Source organism: Lissotriton helveticus, chromosome 5_1 (assembly GCF_964261635.1).
Source record: "Lissotriton helveticus chromosome 5_1, aLisHel1.1, whole genome shotgun sequence".
Taxonomy (NCBI): Eukaryota; Metazoa; Chordata; class Amphibia; order Caudata; family Salamandridae; genus Lissotriton; species Lissotriton helveticus.
The window spans coordinates 1,000,372,746-1,000,395,649 of NC_136065.1; positions in this window are offsets into that span (position 1 = coordinate 1,000,372,746).

Genomic DNA, 22,904 nt, shown 5'->3' on the forward strand with positions numbered 1-22,904 from the left:
GATTTTTTATACAACTAATCTCTCCATGGCCATGTGGTGTAACCTTCTCACGGGGCGCAGCATCACTGAAATATCAGGCGAGGGACACTTTGCCACTGTTGTGCCAAGAGGCTCCCATGGGGCGGTTTTTGTTCGGGAGGAAGATGGCGGCAGGCTAACGCCGGCTGCGAGAGCACGTCCTGGACCTAGGAGAGACTGCCGAGTGAGACAGTGGTGTCAGTGCCGGTAGCAGCGAGATGCAGGAAACTAAGCGGTGAGAATATGCGGGGATTTTTGTTGTGAGAATAATGCCTCGGGTTTCTGACGGAGTTATTTGATTTTTTTTCTTTGCCGAGTGGGAACCCAGGGGCGCTAGGACCTGCGCACGCATGGGACGTCCCCGGGAGAGTTACCCGGAAGACACGACGCTACGGGCGGCTGCAGAGCAGCGCGGCGCCTGGAGTTTGGCAAAAGTCTGGTGCAGGACACGAGCGGCGGCGGCGAGGATTTACGTGAATGGCAGCTGCAGAGGAAGGCAAGCGGTGAGCACGGTGAGCGTGATCGGTCCCCTGTATGAAAGGCAAAGAGGGGGGATACTGAATGACACCTTGGTATTTAAGGAGAGTTTGGAGCACTGGGAGCGGATTAGTGCAGCGTCAGTGGTGGGGACCAAGGGTCAGGCTTCAGCAGAGTATAGGAGCCCCGAAGGAATGGACATTGGGGCAGCATCAACCAAAACCACAACGAGTATTGAGGAGAAGGTGTGTTTATTGCTGGGGAGTCAGGATCAAAAGGGCCAGGAGAGCCAAAAAACCAGAGGGGCAGGCTTAATATTGAAGCAGACTCCAGGGGTTGTTGTCCCCCCAGCAGCAGCTAGAAATAGATACCTCCTGCGCTCTCTACACGACAAAGAGCTGCTACTCCTAGGAGGTAATAGACCAGGCTGCCCAGCTACATTAACCCCTTTAACCCCAAAACAGAAGAAAAAAGAAAAAAGTAAACTAGGGGATTGCAGAAAGCTGAAGAAAGGCTGTATTATTGCTAAATCAACTAAACCTCCACCCTCTTTGGTATCCTATTTCAAGATAATGGAGAAGACAGTCTCCAGCCCTATGTTAAACACTGGACCCAGTTCAAAAGGAAGCGGTGGGCAAACAAAGCAAGTAGTGCAAGCAAGTACTGATACAGGTACAGGACAGGCCCCTCTGGCCCCCCCGGCTAATGCATTGGGAGACCCTTCACAACTAAATGTCACGCTCCAGAACAAATATGCCCCTTTGATGTTGGACCCCGAGACTGACCGGGGAGATCTAGGGGAGACTCCAGAAGAACTTGAGCTTGAGACAACACCTATAGCTATATCTTCTTCTTCTATATCTATACCTATATCGCCATCCTTGTCCATGTCCTTGTCAGCATCAGCATCGGCATCTGCAGCATCATCATCAGATGAGCCACGAAAGGAAAATCAAAGCCTAGAGAGCCTCTTACTTACTCTGAGGGAAGACCTCCTGGCAAGCTTGCTCCCTAAATTTGCAACATCGGAAGCGAACCAGAGTGAGATCACTCGAAAATGCACAAGTTTGGAGAATAAAATGGACGAGATAGGTACTAGAACGGAGGCTTTAGAGGGAGAGGTCGCTACTCTCACAAAAGTGTATGAGTCGCACTCTAAGGCCATAACGGAATTGAGAGAGCAGAACAGGTCTCTGCAACTAGATTTGGAGCGATTGGAAATTCATTCCAGGAGAAATAATTTGAAGTTTCTAAAGGTTCCGGAGGGAATAGAGAATGGGGACGTGAAGACTTTAGTATGCAAACTACTGCGAGAAGGTGTATTGAAGGATAGACCAGACATTGAATTGGAAAAGGAAATCCAAAGAGCACACAGAGATCCATTTTGGAAACACCCTGAGCGGAATGCACCAAGGAAAATCCTAGTAAACTTCCTAACATTCTCGGTGAAGGAGCTGATTCTGAGCAGGGCGCTCACAGATACATCATTGCAGATCAACTCAGTAAAATATTCAATCCGCTCAGATGTAGGCAAGGTAACAGCTCAGCGACAGTGGGAGTTAGGATCACGTATGCAGGAACTAAGAAGTTTCGGTGCTCAAGTCATGATGAAATTCCCAGCATCATTGCGAGTTGTCTGGAACAACAAGACTTATAACTTTATCTCCCCACAGGAAGTAGACCGTTTTCTGGAAGCAATGAAGGATCATCAAGCACAAAGAGAGGCCCGTAACTAAATATTTGTAATATATGTAAAAAAAAAAAAACACATTGTAAAATAATATAACGAAGAAAAAGAATACTTGAAGAAGGGTCTGGGAGTGAAATTAATAAAAAATAGAACAAAAAGAAGAAATCCCCCCAAAAAAAAAAAAAAAAAAAAACTTTCTTTTTCACAATTTTCTCTTTCTTTTGCACTAAAAATACACAGATATGAGGTGGAGATAGAGGCACTGATACAGAATATGTAAACACACTAAGGTGAGGCAGAGACTAGGCCAGGGACAAGGCTCTCAACGGCGATAAGATCGCCAAGGTTCAAGAGGGGGGGTTCCTCAAGGGAAGGGAGGGGGGGGAAGGGTTAAAAAATACAAAAGAAAATTTTCCTCATATATCAATGGTATCTAAAATAGCTTTGGAAATTATAGTTATATCAAATAATGACGACAGCGACGGCCATATGATCAATGGCGGGGGATAATTTAAAGTTCATAAGCTGGAATGTGAACGGGCTTAGAGAGGATAAAAAGCTGAAAAGAATCTGTGAGTTTCTGAGAAAATCAGATGCTCATATTATTATGCTAGAAGAAACACATTTAGACCAGAAGGAATGTAAAATTGCCTTCAAAAATCAAAGATGGATACAAGATCTCCTCTGCTCTAATCAAAGCAGCAAAATAAGGGGTGTGGCAATCATTGTTAGAGTGAATAGTGGGGTAAGGGTGGAAAAGTACGATACTGATGACACGGGAAGATGGTTGACTGCCTTCATAACTATAAACAACATAAGGCTGACTTGTGGAGTCTACTATGGTCCGAACCAGGACTGTCCAGATGCATTAATTAGCCTAAAAACCAGTACACCTATTATTTTAGGAGGGGATTTCAATTTAGTTTTTGATTCAAAACTTGATCGTACTTCTAGGGCCGCTTCTTCTTCTCTACCTAAATCGAAGAGAGAGCTTAAAACTATTATGAAAGAATTTAGTCTGTTAGATGTGTGGAGAATCAAAAAACCAGAAAAATAGAGATTACTCATTTTACAGCCACAGGCATAAACATCATTCACGTATAGATTTTTTCTTAATCGATCAAGAGCTTGTATCCAAAGTCATGACCACTTCTTATGTTCCAGCTATATTATCTGACCACTCAGTAGTAACCCTGTCTATAAAGATTCCACAGGGAGGGCAGGCCAGAAGGTGGACATTAGACAGATCGTTATTACAACAGGAGGAAATAAGGGGAGATCTGAGGAGACAAATGGAGGAATATTTTATGTTTAACAAGGCAACTGCTTCAGAACAAATAGTGTGGGAAGCTTTCAAGACCTACCTAAGGGGTTTTTTCACAACCATAATGATTAAGAGAAGTAAGAATAGGAAGGAAACAGAGAGGAATTCACTACAGGAGATTAAGCAAAAGGAGCAACAATTGCAGAAGGCTTCACTCGAACAACATGCCAATATACACACCTTACAACAAGAATTAGAAAATCTGAAATCGAAATATCAGGCGAATCTTGATAAGATCATTAAAGAGAAATGGGATTCAAGTAAACTTAGCAACTTCGCATATGGGGAAAAATGTGGCCGCCTCCTTGCATGGAAGGCTAGGTCTGATAGAGCAAGAAATCAAATCAACGGCCTTAAAGTGCAAAGCTCTGGTGATGTCTCCTATGCCAATGAAGTAATATCGGAAGAGGCAAGAAGATACATGCAGACCTTATATTCTGAAACCAGGGACAAATCTAATCTGGTTGGTGATGGATGGTTGGAGGGGGTCAGACTTCCGCAGTGTCAGGAGGACGACTTTGATTTTGTAAAATCTGAGATAAAAGAGGGGGAAGTTCATAATCAGATGAAGAAGATGGCAAAAGGGAAAGCTGCGGGCCCGGATGGACTCCCTGTGGAGGTATATCAAATTGGTGCGGAGATAATCGTCCCAGTTCTCACTTCTTTGTTTAATAAAATATATTTGGCTGGTGAACCGATTCCAAAGACCTGGTTGGAGGCCTCAGTTGCTTTAATCTTGAAGCCGAATAAGGACCCCCTGACTATTGAATCATATAGGCCGATCTCCCTGCTGAACACTGATTACAAAATTTTTGCAGGAGTATTGGCGGCGAGGCTAGCCAAAGTGATTAAAACTATTATACATGAGGATCAGAGGGGTTTCATGCCAGGTAGGCAGATCAATGAGCTGACTTTTCAGGCCATCACAGCAATAGACTATGCTACTGATAAGAGACTTCCGCTGACTATTGTCTATTGACTATTGTAGCAATAGATGCCGCAAAGGCATTCGACCAGGTAAATTGGGACTACCTCTGGGATGTATTGTCCGCATTCGGTTTACCTACTAACTTTATCACCTCTATAAAAGCACTGTACTTGAACCCAAAGGCAAGGATTTTTGTAAATGGGACGCTCTCAGATTGGGTGCAAATATCAAGGGGCACTAGGCAGGGGTGCCCCCTTTCCCCCCTATTGTTTAATTTATATATCGAGCCATTAGTGAATAAACTAAGGGCAGATCATTTAATAAAACCCTTTTCAATAAACGATCTGGATCTAAAATTCGCCCTATATGCAGATGACCTCTTAATGTTCACTTCCAATCCTGAGGTAGCAATACCTAGACTTTTTGAACATGCAGAAGCTTTTGGAAAGACCTCTGGTTATAGAATAAATAAGGATAAAACGGAAATTATGCAATGGAACCAGGAGGCAGTGTTGCCTGAAACAAAAATAAGGATGAGGTACCTTGGGATTCAATTAGTCCAGGACATTACTCAGATATCGAAAGTTAATCTGGATAAGGTGTATAAGGAAATCTGTGGACAATTACAGCGTTGGTCCGGGCTCCCATTAAACATCTTCGGGAGGGTGAATCTTATAAAGATGATTATACTACCAAAAGTAACTTTCCTGTTTAATTCAATACCCTTATCTTTCGATACAAAGGCGGTGGGAAAACTACAAGGAAAAATAGGCTCATTCATCTGGAATTCCAAAATGCCCAGAATTTCTGCTAAAAAGTTAAGGAGACAATTAAAAATGGGAGGTTTGGCGCTACCTGACATCTTGCATTATGCTCATTCCTTCCACTTTAAAAATTTTAGAGTTATGGCAGGTAAGGCAGATACATCTTTTTTGGGACGTTTGTTTCAAGCAATATTGCATGGTATCCCCCAAGGTCACGAATACTTTTTATTTAAGTTTGGAGACCCCAGATTCTACAAAAAGGTCAGGCTAAAGGTTTTAGTCACGGCTCTGAAGAATTGGGTTTTCTTCAGGAGGAAACTACAAATTCCATACTACGCCTCTCAGGCCCCAATATGGGACTCTCCAGGGACCCCAGAATGCCTTAGAGACCAACTGTCAACCCCTCTCAAATTAGCAGGGTTAATGCAGTGGAGAGATTTACAAAATGATCAACAGCTATTGGGGTGGGACTCCCTCTCTCTGTTGACGGGAGGAACCCTCACAAGATTTAAATATTATCAGTTGTCAAGCTGGTGGTCTACGGAAATATGGGATTGTACATCTAACCCGAAATTTGATTTTGTAAATAGAAAGGGGCGTTGGGATAAAGAACTCGCTTTTTGGTATGAGACTTTGATGGAAAAAGAGGGAGTTACTGATTTGGAACTTCAGAGTCTCTGGGGGGATGTTGTGGGGCTGGATAGCAACAAACTGGTAGACTTGTGGGGGGACTCTTTTAGTCTGGTGAACGGAATAGTAAAATCCGCTCCTCTTAAACGAAACCATCTGTTCACACTGTACAGGGTATATTTCTCCCCAAAAAGACTGACAAGGATCACAAACATACAATATAGCTGCCCAAGGTGTAAATCATTAGAGGCAGATGATTTACATATGTTTGTAGAATGCCCTAGCCTTAACTTGTTTTGGAAAAAAATTGAGGGTTTTTTGATGGACGTACTAGGAACTCGGATTGTGCTTTCACCAGCAATGATTCTGTTCGGTCTGGGGACGGATTACCAGCTTGCGAACCAGCAGACTAAATTTATTTTCTATGTGATGTTACTGGCTAGACGAGAAATATGTAAAGTATGGAAATCTGAAGATGCTCCCACCTTTTCTGAGTGTTTAAGGTATATTATTTATATCAGTGAATCTGATATAGCATGTGATAATTCCTCAGAGTCTAAGATCTGGGAACTCCTTGTGGCATGGCGGAACAGATGAGAGTATTCCGATGATTTCACCTGGGTACTGTTGGTGCTTAGTCCTCAACCAATCTGAGGGTCGCCAAGTCGCAGAGGCTGAGGTGGATAAAGCAAACAGTAAACACTAGAGGGGAGTATCTCTTTCCGGCTCTCTCTGGCGTTGAATTCTGTGGGCGTAACATCATGATGCCAGGGGGAGGGGAGAGGATCTCCGTCTAGAGCACCCAAATTGGTATATGAGGAATAACAAATAATTAAAAAAAAAAAAAAAAGAGGCTCCCATGGGTTGCGCCCAAATTCCCATACACCCTATTCATTATAAATCACCATATATCTTTCCACCTCTTTTTCTTTATATTCATAGTGGATTCTACCATTCCAAGATCTTTATGTGGTGAAAGGGAGGGTCTAACACTGTCTACTTAGACATCCATATACTTCCCTGTCACGTGAGCCTCTCTTGGTAGCTGGTCGAGCAGTATTCAGTAAGGTGGTAAAAGGTTCAGAACTCGGATCCAGTGGGCTGCTGTAATAGCAAAATCGAGCCAATCTCAAATCAGAGCTAAATCTTCTTAAAACAAGCATTTGCAATGCAATAGGTCTCGCATTTACGAGAGTTTGAGCTAATGGTATTGTAAATGAAAATGCCTTTTATTTAGGTGTTTTTAATACAGATAAATAACAAGCATTGTCATTTAACAATGCCAATAGCTTAAACTCTCGCAAATGCGAGACCTGTTGCATTGGAAATGTTTTTAGGTCCAGCCTAGAGCCAGCGTGCATGTGCGACTCTGCAAGGCTTATTGTAGAGGAGTAGGTAAATAGAAGCGCTGCCCACTGTCCACCCATATTTGTCCATTCCCCTAAACTCATTACACAGCTAACAGAGTAAATCAAGGCCTTCGCAGAATTTAAATAAACAAGCATTGGCGGCTGCGAATGAAAATAAAAAAAACGCGAGTGTGGTATCCGGGCTGGGAGGAGTGGGAACGTGCCGCAGCCAATAGAGCCTGTACTGAGACCTAGGGCGTTTGGTATTGGCTACTAGTTGTTGAGTGGGCGGGGCTGTGTGTTCCGCGCCGCTCTGTGTGTAGCTGGGCGCCGCTGCCGGCTGTAGGTGCGCTGTCTCCGTTTGGAGCTTCTGTCCCCCGGCGAGATCCACATGCCTTCCCTGTGAGCCGAGGTAATGTGGCGCGGAAGCCCCGGGCTCCTAGTGCTGCTCCGACGGGGGACTCTGTGGCCAGGACAGCGGCTGTGAGGGTGTATCCCCGCCGATGGAGGCTGGGGCGGCTAGAGCGCCGGGCGGCCCGGCGAGCAGCACTGGCAAACAGCAAGGAGAGGAGGCAGCCTGGTGCCCACCTACCTCTCTGCAGGAGCCGCCTCCGCCGCTTCCAGAGGAGCCGCCGCAGTCCCGGCTGGAAGACCTGGACACGCTGGCCACAGTGGTGTGAGCCTGGTATGGGGGGGGGCGGGTGAGTTTGCCTGTATGTGTGTGTCTGTGTGCCTGCGTGTGTGTGTGTGTGCCTGCCTGCCTGCGCGCGTGTGTGTGTGTGTGCCTGCGTGCATGTGTGCGCATGTGTGTGCCTGCGTGCGTGCCTGTTCACCAACGCGAAAGCGTGCACGTTCACGCACCCAAATCCAGCCAAATCGGCAACAGAGGCGCGTAACACCCTCCTGTCCCTAATTCCCCCGAGACGGCTGACTAAAGTTGTCGAACTGGAGCATCCTATCGGATGCAACTCCAGCTCGACCTAAAAAGGTTAAAATTTGCATATAGGATTTGCAGGAAGTTAGAACGAATAACAAAAACGACATAATGTTGTACATGTTCTGGGGACGAGGTGTGATCCCAAACACATTTATAGTGCTTAAACAGTATGACACACAATCAAAAGAAAATATATATCTATAGAGAACATTCTCCCATTGTGGAGGATTCAGAGAGGGACGTTTCAAAGATTTCGGCTTTTTTCACGCCTTTGCGAAATATTCCCAAAACATCTGTAATGGGTATATAATGGGATTATTCATATGCAATTAAGACAAGTACAAAGGACTGTGCTCTCTTTGCACTTTTACTAATAGGGAATTGGACGTTTTGAGGCTGATTCATAACGGCATGTAAGAGTACATAAATGAGTATTCCTGAAGTACTACTTCAACAAGCCATTAACACTATAGTTAATCAGTCCCAATGTGTCAAATATACAATGAGACATCTGCCCTTTGCCTTAGTCTTTCAAATGTTCTGGTAAAAAGAGGGTACAGAAGTGTAGATTTGAGCCTCAAAGATGCATGTAGGGCCAATGGTGAAGCATTGAGTGGACACTGCAGGGCACCTCTGGCAAAACATTCCAGAAATTATGATTTGCTTGGAAGCTTCTTGAACTCTTCCCAATGGCTAGCCCCTAACACAGTTAAGCAACATTAGTATTAGCACAGATCCTCTTGCCGGCTTACAATTCTTAAACGAAGCTTAGGATGGTTCTCTATTCTCATGACAGACTTTCTTCTTCTGATCAGGTCACAGCAATTACTGGCTTCTTCTATGAACCCAGATCCTATTTCTGGCTTCCGAGTAGAGCATCACCAAGAGTGTTAAACAGAGCTTCATTGGAGTAAAAATAAATCAATAATCTATTCTGGTCTAAAAGGCGAGCTTGCATCAAAATGAAGTGTCAACCTACACCAGGCCATTCAGATCATGAACTACTGCAATTGAAAAGTTGAAGGGAGTCACCTAAATATTGATGGACTATACCTCCCTTTACCATGGAATCGGAGACACTGCAATATGCATAGAAGGATGCAGGGACTGTAAATGTTACAAGATGCCCTTTCAGCATGAAGAAATGCATTTTCTAACTCACCTTTGAATGAACATGTCCTTTGAGTTGTCTTTCTTCGCCTAGCTGTGGACGGCTCAGCACTAACTTTTTGGCTGAATCATTCTCGTCCCCATCATTTTCCTTTTTTACACAAACTGGGGCATAGGACCTGTGAAGTGATTGGCCCTGATGTAATACTTTGGCCTTTATAATGTTATGTTATCTTAAGTGAATCTGCTTGCGAATGTCTGAGGACTTAGTGGCGCTGTTTGCGGAGTGCAAGAAAAGAGGTGAGAAATTAAGCTTTATTAATTAACCAGTTCTTGAGGGATTTCCACAAAGTAAGAAGATTAGTAGAGGATTTGATAGAGACTGGATGACTGTTCTAGGTGGTGGAAGCACTGGACAAGAACCTGCAACCACCCCAAGCCACGCGTTTGAATTTAGGGATAGTCACAAGTTTGGCAGAGGCCGATCTTAGTGCCCTGATGAGAGAGAACCAGCTGAGGCTGTTTTTCAGAAATGCTGTGTTTTGGCCATCTAGGGCTTTAAATACGATATAAAGAGCCTTGACCGTAACTCTGTGGCAACCAGTGAAGTCTTTTCAAATATTTAAACACAGACTGATATTTTGGGATGTTGAGAAGAAGACGCTTTCTCAAGTGTTTGAAGCTTGTTAAGACCAACTTGTGTGCATTCAGGTAAAGAGCGTTGCAATAGTCTAGTCTGGATATTGCAAGAGATAGAACAACTGATTTCTGAAGTTTAGATAGGATAAAAAGAAGAATATTTTATTATCAGTTTGACCGTATAGAAGTTTTTGGAGGAGACTGCGTTGACTTGGTCTGCACAGGAAAGTTTGTCATTCATAATGACTCCCAGATTACGGGTTTTGCTAACTGGTGAAGGGGAGTGCCCAATTCCTGAGGCCACCAGCTGGGGGTCCAGAATGAAGTTTGTGCGCCGTAAAGCAAGACCTTGGTCTTGCTAAAATGTAACCTAAGACGATTTTCGGGCATCCAAGTGTTGAGTGCCCGCAACAAGTGCAGAAGCAGGTGCATAAATTGGGTCCTTCACTACAGAGAGAGACCACGATTTGGGTGTTGTCAGCATAGGATGTCATTGCAAAGCCAAAAGACTTAATGAGATCCGCTAATGCAGTGATGTAAATATTGAAGTGCGTGGGGCTAAGTGAGGATCCCTGTGGGAGCGCACAATAGGACATGACTTAACACTTAAAGGAGATTTCAGGACTACTACAGAGAAGGGCTTTGGCTCCCACGACGGTTGTATGACGATCCATCGGAAACAAAGACCGCGCGGGAGTTTTCATCGCGGTCATAACATCGCAACGGCAGTAACATCGGCAATTTTCTCATCGCACGTTGTTGCGCCGCAAATGCGGGCATTTAATTGGTTAGCGTGTCACATCGGCGACTTTACATCGCGCGACATGACAACGCGATGTTCGAGCCCACACACCACAGCCCAGCACGAATATACACACACAAAACAATAAAACAACTACATGTGTTTCTCTTTTAACCGTTGAGGTGTTGTGGGCTGGGACCACTTCTAGAAAGAGTGCATACTTGGTCGGGGCAGTCTAAGAACCATTTGTCTATGTTCTGTGTAGTATGTTTCATTTACAGAGTTTGATAAATAATTGCTACATGTTGATGTAATGATATGCACTGCATGGGCCCTTTTAAAGAACGAGAAGTAAATAGGCTAAATATGTATCTTGGTGCAAGCAGAGACTTACAACAAACGTAAAGCAGATTTATGAGTCTATCCCACTCTATTAAACAGTTTAATCTCGAAGTCTGTAAAATCAGCCTGAGCCTCTTATTCCTTCAGATAACGCCTCCCTCCGTAGACATGCCTGAGAGCGGCTCGGTTTGTCTCCTTTCGGTTCCTGTTCAGTTATGTCAAACCCTGAGTCTGAAAGCAGCTTTGATGTTAGACATTGCAGTGATTTGCATTGAGCCGCGAGTCCTGACAGCACACTTGCTGAGCAGTAAGAATATGTCCACTCAAAGGAAGCCTACCTCGTAATCACCTCAGTGATACCGGAACGCTAAAGCAGGCGACTGCCACACGAGTATTCTTCCGTGGCAGCATTTTGTAATGCAAATCAGTCTGTGCAAGCACACAGAAGCAACATCAATTCCATTTTACAACCGCCCCACCCCATTCACATTCGTATTTCAGCCAATGTTCCGCTTGGCAGAACTCTCGCCCATCAGTCCCAGCCCTGGACATCTTGTATGAGCAGATATAGTCGTACAGCGGAGTGAGTGAACGACCCTTTGAAAAAGCAATGTCGTGATTGCTATCAAAAGCAGATAGAGTTGGTATTACTTAGACCAGGCCAATCAATTTTCACCCTGAAATCCAAAGGGAAATATGGCCAGAAGTACTATAACATTGGTTGCAGAGAAATGTTGCAATTTGCAACCGGTATTTGTGTGAACTGATCTGAATAGGTTGGTTCCCAAACTTCCAAATTGGAGTGGATCAGCAGACCACCAAGTCTCTGATTTTGTTTAAACAAAGGACAAGTGTATTTTTTTTTAAATGCATCGTTTTTTCTCTGTCCAATTCCACCTTGCACCACAATTCATCTCTACACTGAAACCCTTTCACTCTAAACATGGCTCCAGAAGTTTCGACCATACACCTAAACATTGTACCACACTTTACTGTACTACATTATTCTGCTCTTTGACATATCCTAACATCAAACTAAATTCCAGCACACAATAAAAAAAACACGAATACCTATCCATAGTTTACCGCACAAGCATGCTATACTATGGTGCCATACTTTCTATTCTATTTACACCAAAATCCTCAATCACAGACTCTTTTTTTGTTGAAACTTTTTATTGAAAGTAAAAACAAGAAAACAGAAAAACAAAACATAGCAAGGCATTACAATAGATTTGTGTCATCATTCGGCTCGTGGGAGGGGGTACAAACGTAAATCAGATATCTTTACAACTAGTAAATCGGGGGGAGGGGGGGAAAAGGAGACCAGAAGTATACAAAACATCTATAATCCTGCGGAGGAAACATCAGGTTGGGAGGAAGACAAGTCAATATCACATTCCGATATGGGGGGAGTACATATATCACCACGGTATGTGTTCCACTGTGTCCAGATTTTCCCCCATTTGCCAGGTGTGCCACGGGAAACATAAACCGTTTTTTCTCGAAACATGCACCAATCCATGTTTTGTTTCCACACTAAGACTGTCGGAGGCCTCTGGGCGCCCCATAGCTGGGCAATGTCACGCTTGGCGATCATGTTACCCAAGGTCGCCCATCGAAGCTGCGTCAGATTGTAATCATTCGGCTCCCAGACGTTCAGCAAGCACCTCCGCGCTTCAGGCATCAGCCGTACACCCGTAACCTCACTCATTACCGCATGCACGCGATTCCAATAGCTCAGCACAGCCGGACATTCCCAAATCATATGGAGAAATGTGGCCACCATACCGCGTCCACGCCTGCACAATCCATCCGTCGAGAATCCCATTCGCACCAGACGCGGACCAGTCACATACACCCTATGCAGAATTTTGAGTTGGACAAACCGAAGGCGTGCCGGGATAGCCACCTCTTTCGGGGAAGAGATCGCGGCCTGCCAGTCTTCATCATCGAGCTCCAGACCATCACCGGTCCACAGCCCTCGGAGGCCTTCCAATAAGTCAATCCTAGTATTAATCAGTTTTTTATAAATGAGCGAGATAGTGCTATCAGGGACATGCCCATCTAGTATCCTATCTTCAAGCGGGGATGCTTCCGGCACGTCCGAGCCGCGGGGAAAAACAGACAAGACTGCGTGCCGGACTTGCGCATACCGAAAGGATTCCCTATCATTCAATCCATATTCAACTTTCAATTCCTCAAAAGTTTTGATCCTACCCTTGATCCACACATCATCGACCCTGCTGATCCCTATCATTTCCCACCGATCGAATCCCTTCGATTGCCAAAGGGAGCCAAGTTTATCCGAGGCATAGAGTGGAGTAGCCCGGGTCGGTCTGTCAGCCCAGCCCGTGGCCGCCGTAGCCCGATACCACACCTGCACCGCTGTTTTAGTGGGACCCGTAAGAGATCTACTGGCTGACGTCGCGTATAGAGCCCTGTTGTAATCGCCGCCGGGCAGCAACCATTTATCCATCGCAAAGGCCGGGTTCAGTGAATGAGCATAGATGCCGTGGTTGATGGCCCCTAACTGAGAGGCCCAATAATAGCGACGGATGTCCGGGAGTGCGATGCCGCCATCATACCAAGGGAGCGTGAGCTTCGAAAGGGCAATACGAGAACGGCCCCCCCATATCAACTGTCGCTGTAGACATTCAATCTCCCGGAAATACCCGGCTGGTACTACGTCAAGTGTGTTTTGAAGCGCATAAAGAAATTGGGGGAGCGACATCATCTTAAACAACGCCGCTCGTCCCAGGGGAGAGAGAGGGAGTCTGTTCCACGTTTCTATATCTGCCCGAAGACGTCGGAGAGGGGGCAACAAATTGCACTCGTAACGAAGCGTGGGGTCTAGGGTAACAAAGATTCCCAGATATTTGAATCCCTCGAGCACCACCGAAATAGGACATCCACTTGGCAGGAGGGGAGCATCGCCGGAAAGAACATAAACGCAAGATTTTGACCAATTGATGACTAGACCGGAATTTTTGCTGAAAGAAGTCAAAACGTCGAAAAGGACGATCAACGACTTCCGGGGCGACGTAAGGTATAAGAGTATATCATCCGCGTACAGAGATATACGGTCTTCAAATTCCGGAGACCATCTAATACCCTTCAAGGATGGTTCCCATCTCAATCAAGCCGCCAATGGCTCTAAGGCAAGAGCAAACAGAAGTGGGGACAGAGGACAGCCCTGGCGCGTACCCCTACCAAGCGCAAAGGAGGCCGAAACACGTCCATTCACCACTACCTGGGCTAAAGGGCCGGCATAAAGCAGCTGCACCCAACGGATAAAGGCGGGTCCAAAACCGAATTTAGAAAGGACCGCCCAAAGATAAGGCCACTCAAGCGTATCAAACGCCATAGTGGCGTCTAGGGACGCCAAGATGGCCGGCTCCCGCAGAGTCCCGGCTCGCGCTAGGACTCCATGGAGGCGCCGAAGATTAAGTGCCGTATTGCGATGTGGTATAAAGCCGGATTGGTCCGGGTGAACAAGATCTCCTATAACAGATATCAAACGAGTAGCAAGAACTTTGGCCAGGATCTTAGGTTCAACATTGATCAGGGAAATAGGTCGAAAAAGATTCGCAGCGGTCACGCGGCTTTCCCTCCTTATGGGTAACCACTATGGAGGCCAGCCTTTGATCAGGAGGAAGAGACCCTTTCTCTAGGGAGTCCAAGAACATCGATCGCAAATACGGCGCCAATACGTTGGGACGGAGCTTGTAAAGCTCGATGGGGAGTCCATTAGGGCCCGAAGCCTTCCCGGAGCGAATCGATCGGATAGCGGTCGCAATTTCATCAACCGTGAGCGGAGCTTCCAGTAGGTCCCGCTCCGGGTCAGACAAGCATGGCAGCGAAATATCGCGTAGAAGCAAGCGGGAATCCTGCTCTGGTCGATCGGACACAGGGGAGTACACTACCCGACAATCACAGACTCTTGGGACTCTAAATCGGTACTCCATACTCAGGGCAAGGTGGAAAATTACTTCAGTGCCAAGTGGAGACACCTAAATCAAGGATGGCAATTGGTACAATGTCTTCATCACAAAATGTATTATTCACTGCTGGGTTTTTTTCTAAACAAACTATCCTGTATTATGAGACCTATAGTTTTGTTTCTAACAATAAGGCCCTTCAATTCCCAGCATTCACATGCAGTTGAATAAAAAAGAGTGACTGAAAATATTCCTCATGTAATAGCGGCAGCTCGCAACTGTGGATCTGATTTCTTGACAGAAATAAAAATCTCTCCCCGTGGATCATGCATGGAGGTACTTTGTTTACCGATCCCACGACAATAGAATCAAAGGACAAAGTTGAGGTCAAACATGCACTATATGCACTCTATAATAGTGAAAGGCTAAGAAGCGAATCACAAAAATCAAGTGTTAGGAAATATATAGGAAATGGATTGTGTAGTCAAACTCTGCCGCCCTACCTCTCCCTGCCCATGACCGGCTGGGAGCGATCATTACTGTTCCGTCTAAGGGCAGGCACTGTAACATTTATGTTGTCTTTTCCATTGGGATATTGCCATAGTGCTGATTCTACTTTATGTCCATGTGATGGTGTGAGCATACAGGATGATTTGCACTTTTTATTTTTCTGTAAATTTTATCTCAAACTTATTAAATGGTTTTTAACTCCGTATTTTAAAAAATCCAGACCATTGTCACTTAAAGACTCATATAGTATGTTAATTGCTCTGGACAGTGATGAATTAACTTTCCGTACCAGTTCTTTCTTAAGATTGGCTATACAAGCACGCAAAACGATGGAAAATCCCTGAATATAGTAATCAGTTTTATTTGTGTCATAATGGAAACGTAGTATAATGATTTGATGCACATTGTATTGTCACTGTATGGAATTCAATGTCATATGTTATATTTATCATTTGTATGTATATATATTATTATTGTGTGTTGCTAATATGATCGGTACTTTTATGAATTTTAAGAAATTCGAATAAAGGTTTTTTGAACTTTGAATGCATGGAGGTTTCAGAATCCAGTTTGGTATGCAAAGATCCTCTAATCTTCACAAATTGGTGTACAAATATTTCAGCAAGACATTCTCCCAGGCCTTACCATGTGTTGCAGCCAATATATGTGTCATCTTGCAATACCTTGTTAGCACATTCAGCAACATCCACCATCACCCATCCGTTCACCCATCCATGCTTGCAGTATGCCATATCTATCCATTCATCCATCCTTCATGCACGCATCCATCCAGCCATTTCCCAATTTGTCATGTTTTTCAACATTTGCGCCCATAATTTCCGCACATATTAATGTGACTCAATTCCACCCATAATAATGTTTAGTTAACTATTTCGGCCCATACTAATGTGCCTCATTTATGAAACATTTTTGTACACTTTTCCCAATTTGTCATGTTTTTTATTAAACATTTTTGTACACATTTCCCAATTTGTCATGTTTTTCAACATTTGCGGCCACATTTTCCGCACATATTAATGCATTCATCCACCATCACCCATCCATTCAGCAACATCCACCATCACCCATCCGTTCACCCATCCATGCTTGCAGTATGCCATATCTATCCATTCATCCATCCTTCATGCACGCATCCATCCAGCCATAAACCCACCCATCCATACATTCATCCACCATCACCCATCCATTCAGCAACGTCCATTACCCATCCATTCACCCATCCATGCTTGCAGTATGCCATCCATCCACCCATCCCCCAGCACCCGCCCATCCATCCATCCATTCACCCACCATTATCTATCCATTCATCCATCCTTCATGCACGCATCCATCCAGCCATAAACCCACCAATCCACCCATCCCCTAGCAACCACCCACCCATACATTCATCCACCATCACCCATCCATTCACCCATCCATGCTTTGCCATTACCACGTTGGTCATGTAAATTCCGCCCACATTAATGTTTTTAAACATTTGCCATTCCGCCCATATTAATGTTTTTAAACATTTGCCATTCCGCCCATATTAATGTTTTTAAACATTTGCCATTTCCACTTTTGTCATGTTTCTAAACTTTTCCACGTTTGTCATGTTTCTAAACATTTGCGCCCATAATTAACATTGCCACATTTGTAAAAACCGCTATCATCGCATCGCACCGCTAACATCGCATGCGTTGTAGTTGCTTGCGATGTTAATGACATCGCGCCGTCGTTGCATGCGATGTGAACGATGATGCGATGTCAAAATCGCGGTGCGATAGCACTGCGAAGTTTTGACTCCGATGCTGTGGGTGCTTTCCCCCCCACATGTTGGTGAGGAGCAAAAACATGTTTTGATTGGGCAGAAGTTGTGGCCTTCTGCAGAAAAAGTGCTTCTCCTTCACGCAGATGTGAATATTTTGTTTGTTTATCCAGCTCCTTAGAGAAAGCTCACTAAAACACATAAAGTATCAAACTTACAAATGAAATCGAGCTTGACTTTTTGGGGGCAAACACATTACACTGTAAAGCTTTTACAAGTCTCTTAGATATGTAAATACTTTATAATGGTTGTTTTCTTTGGTAGCAGCACAGATAGGGGGAGGGTAGTCCTGAGGAATGTATTGCTCCTTTGTAGCCCCAGACACACAATTGATGGACGGAATGCAGAACAAATCAAAACATTCACCCCCAGTCAAGAGGTCTGGGTTAAATCCATCATTCTTTTGCTCACCATGCCACACCAGTTTTGGCTGGCCAATATGCAAATTAGTCTTGACCTTTTGCCTCATGGGAACAGTCCAGACCGAACTGCTAAGTTATGTCCCCCCTGGACCAGAAACAAGCATCCTAGGACCGGTTTTGGTGTTTTACCCCTCTTCAGCCAGGATAGCTTGAATCCAGTGGCACTGTGAGCCCGGGACCCACTTCTGGGCATTCCCGGCGCACTTAGGGCGAGGAAGCAAAAGACACACAATTGTTGGACGGAATGCAGAACAAATCAAAACATTCACCCCAGTGAAGAGATCTGGGTAAAATCCATCATTCTTTTGCTCACCATGCCACCCCAGTTTAGGCCTGGCCATATGCAAATCAGTCTTGACCCTGTGCCTCATGGGAACAGTCCAGCCCGAACTGCTAAGCCAGGTCCTCCCTGGACCAGAAACAAGCATCCTAGGACTGGTTTTGGGGTTTCATACCTCTTCAGCCAGGATAGCTTGATTCCAGTGGCACAGTGAGCCCTGGACCCACGTCTGGGCATACCCGGCGCACTTACGGTGAGGAAGCAAAAGACACACAATTGATGGACGGAATGCAGAACAAATCAAAACATTCACCCCATTCAAGAGATCTGGGTAAAATCCATCATTCTTTTGCTCACCATGCCACCCCAGTTTAGGCCTGGCCATATGCAAAACAGTCTTGACCTTGTGCCTCATGGGAACAGTCCGAGCCTGAACTGCTAAGCCAGGTTCTCCCTGGACTGGAAACAAGCATCCTAGGACCGGTTTTTGGATTTCACCCCTCTTCAGCCAGGATAGCTTGAATCCAGTGGCACTGTGAGCCCGGGACCCACTTCTGGGCATTCCCGGCGCACTTAGGGCAAGGAAGCAAAAGACACACAATTGTTGGACGGAATGCAGAACAAATCAAAACATTCACCCCAGTCAAGAGATCTGGGTAAAATCCATCATTCTTTTGCTCACCATGCCACCCCAGTTTAGGCCTGGCCATATGCAAATCAGTCTTGACCCTGTGCCTCATGGGAACAGTCCAGCCCGAACTGCTAAGCCAGGTCCTCCCTGGACCGGAAACAAGTATCCTAGGACTCGTTTTTGGGTTTCATACCTCTTCAGCCAGGATAGCTTGATTCCAGTGGCACAGTGAGCCCTGGACCCACGTCTGGGCATACCCGGCGCACTTACGGTGAGGAAGCAAAAGACACACAATTGATGGACGGAATGCAGAACAAATCAAAACATTCACCCCCATTCAAGAGATCTGGGTAAAATCCATCATTCTTTTGCTCACCATGCCACCCCAGTTGAGGCCTGGCCATATGCAAAACAGTCTTGACCCTGTGCCTCATGGGAACAGTCCGAGCCTGAACTGCTAAGCCAGGTTCTCCCTGGACTGGAAACAAGCATCCTAGGACCGGTTTTTGGATTTCACCCCTCTTCAGCCAGGATAGCTTGAATCCAGTGGCACTGTGAGCCCGGGACCCACTTCTGGGCATTCCCGGCGCACTTAGGGCGAGGAAGCAAAAGACACACAATTGTTGGACGGAATGCTGAACAAATCAAAACATTCACCCCAGTCAAGAGATCTGGGTAAAATCCATCATTCTTTTGCTCACCATGCCACCCCAGTTTAGGCCTGGCCATATGTAAATCAGTCTTGACCCTGTGCCTCATGGGAACAGTCCAGCCCGAACTGCTAAGCCAGGTCCTCCCTGGACCGGAAACAAGCATCCTAGGACTCGTTTTGGGGTTTCATACCTCTTCAGCCAGGATAGCTTGATTCCAGTGGCACAGTGAGCCCTGGACCCACGTCTGGGCATACCCGGCGCACTTACGGTGAGGAAGCAAAAGACACACAATTGATGGACGGAATGCAGAACAAATCAAAACATTCACCCCCATTCAAGAGATCTGGGTAAAATCCATCATTCTTTTGCTCACCATGCCACCCCAGTTTAGGCCTGGCCATATGCAAAACAGTCTTGACCCTGTGCCTCATGGGAACAGTCCGAGCCTGAACTGCTAAGCCAGGTTCTCCCTGGACTGGAAACAAGCATCCTAGGACCGGTTTTTGGATTTCACCCCTCTTCAGGCAGGATAGCTTGAATCCAGTGGCACAGTGAGTCCAGGACCCACGTCTGGGCATACCCGGCACACTTAGGGCGAGGAAGCAAAAGACACACAACTGATGGACGGTATGCAGAACAAATCAAAACATTCACCCCCAGTCAAGAGATCTGGGTTAAATCCATCATTCTTTTTCTCACCATGCCACCCCAGTTTAGGCCTGCCCACTGGATTCAAGCTAGCCTGGATGAAGTAGGGTAACATACCCTGAAACCGGTCCCAGGATGCTCGTTTACTGTCCAAGGAGGACCTGGCTTGGAAGTTCAGTCTGGACTTTTCCCATGAGGCTCAGGGTCAAGACTGATATGCATATGGTTGGGTCTAAACTGGGGTGGCATCGTGAGCAAAAGAACAATGGATTTAACCCAGATCTTTTGACTGGGGGAGAATGTTTGCATTGTCAGCATTCCGTCCATCATTTGTTTGCTGTAACCCTTTGTAACACCAGCATTCTTTCGTTCCCTCCCCATCATTAACTTTAGACTTCAGAGGGAAGTTGTGCTACAGAAAACAGTATGGGATGGCCAATTGTACACTCATCTACATATATTTTTACATACTTTAACATGGCACTCCTTGAAAGAATAGTGTTTTTACTTTTTAATTCCTACAATGCCTTTATTTTATTTGGAAAATTAGAACACAGCAGTTTGCCTTGGTTCAGAGCATAGAGATGCAAATGGTGTGAGATGTACTAAAGTTTCTGAAAAGCATGCATAATACCAGTTATCTGTTTAAAAATATTAATAGTGATTTATTTTCTCTTAATGACATAGTACCTGCGTTTGATACCAGATCGTATGAAAAGAGTCTCTCTGAAAGCATTTTTTCAAAGATGTACATTACTACCAGGAGCAGGTCCATGGTGTCTCAGCTACATTCGGAGAACAGTTTTACTGTGAGTTTAAAGGAGGAATCATGCAAGAAACGCATATGGACTGTCTACAAAGGATACTTCAGCACCATGGTAAGCATCTCCCATGGACCTAGTATATGGATAAACTCTAGAAAACACGTGAAACCTTCTCTTTGTGGACACCAGATACATAGAATAAAAAATCAGCTATTATTAAGTCAGCAAGACGTAGTACTCCTTCCAACCCTTGGTTTGACGATAGTCTGAAAAAAATGAGGAAAGCCTGCAAGAAAATGGAACGGCAATGGAGGAAGGAATATAAGCAGAATGATAAAATCTTATACTTGGCTTCGCTGAAATCATACCACAAGGCAATTCGGTCAGCCCGTGCTGCCTTCTACGCCTTTGAAATAAAATCCAGTTCAAACCCCACGAAAACTATCTTCCAAATTGTGCAAAAAATACAAAACGGAGCCAAACCGGCCACTCATATCACCTCCACGCAACAATGTGAAGAACTAGCTACCTTCTTCACGGACAAGGTGAAGAAAATTTACAACACCTTCACCCAGGACATCCCAGGAGACGTCGATTCTCCTAACGCCACCGTCGGAGACGCCAGGCTCACTCGCCTACCCGCCATCTCCAGTGAAGAACTTACTAAACTTTGTAGGAAGGTGAAGTCGGGTGCTCCAACAGACCCAATGAGACCTAGTCACTTTCTAGGAGCCTTGGAATTCTTCCTCCCACCCCTAACCGTGATTCTGAATCTATCATTTGCTACGGCCACGGTACCCATCTGCTGGAAACAGGCCTGGGTAACTCCGATTATAAAAAAACCCTCCCTAGACCCCGCTAAACCAGAGAATTACCGGCCTGTCTCACTGTTACCTTGGGTCGCTAAATTAGCGGAAGCCCACGCGAATAAAATACTCAGTGAGTATATGGCGAAAAATAATATCCTGGACCCCTCCCAACATGGCTTCAGGCCGGGCCATAGTACGGAATCCGCGCTCCTTACCTCCACTGAGAGCCTGCGGGAAATCATGGACACCGGTAAAAGTGCCGCGCTGATACTGCTCGATCTTAGCGCGGCCTTTGACACGGTGTCACATGCCATTCTGCTAAAACGCCTGGAAAATATAGGAATCGTGGACTCGGCGCTCCAATGGTTTCGGTCATTCTTAACCAGTAGATCATTCAGGGTATCTGCCCCCCCGTTTATCTCCAAACCCCAAGACATAGGACAAGGTGTCCCACAGGGCTCGGCTCTCAGTCCCTCCCTGTTTAATCTATATATGCAACCTTTGGCGGAGGTTGCTAAAACATGGGGCCTCACAATGGTGTCGTATGCTGACGACACTCAGTTGGTCATCAGCCTTAGTGAGGCCCCCTCCCCGGAGGCCACCAACTTCAGGGATGGACTGTCTGCTGTAGCCAAGTGGATGACAGCAAATTGCCTCCAACTGAACGGTGGCAAAACCGAGGTACTGATATTGGGAAAAAACAGCAACAACTGGAACGATCTATGGTGGCCTCAGTCCCTGGGCCCTGCACCCCCTCCAAAAAACTTAGTAAAAAATCTAGGGGTATGGCTGGACTCAACCCTGAGCTTCCAAGCGCACACAAAAAAAGTCGCCGCAACCTGCATTGGACTACTGAGAAGCCTATACCCCATCCTAGGCTACTTCGACTCCAAGACACGACAACTCATAGTACAGTCTACTATCTTGTCAAGACTGGACTATGCGAGCGTCCTGTTGCTGGGAGCTAATAAAGCTGAGATAAAAAGATTCCAAAGAATCCAGAACTCGGCGGCTAGAGCGATAGTAGGCCTTCCAAGAAGGTGCTCAGTAAGAGCGACTATGTACAGACTTCACTGGCTGCCCATAGAAGCCCGTATCCAGTTCAAGGCCCTCTTATTTGCCTTTAAAATCTTGAAGAATGAAGGCCCAGAGCTTCTCCGTCCTCTGCTGACCCCCTATAAACCCAAACGGAACCTCCGGTCTATGGGGCAACATCTAGCTCTGATACCCCAGACGAAATTCTGTCGCATCGGAGGTCGCTCTTTCAAACTTCTGGGGGCCAAGCTGTGGAACTCCCTCCCTCTCCACATCCGCTGCATGGATGATCTGCTAGCCTTCCGAAGAGCGATTAAAACCCATCTATTTCCCGCCCCGTAGGTCCCTCTCTCGCATCCAGTAGATTGTGTTACGGTTCTAGCGCCGGGACGCCCCGTAGCTGGGGCAGCTGTTGCGCTCTACAAAACAGGTA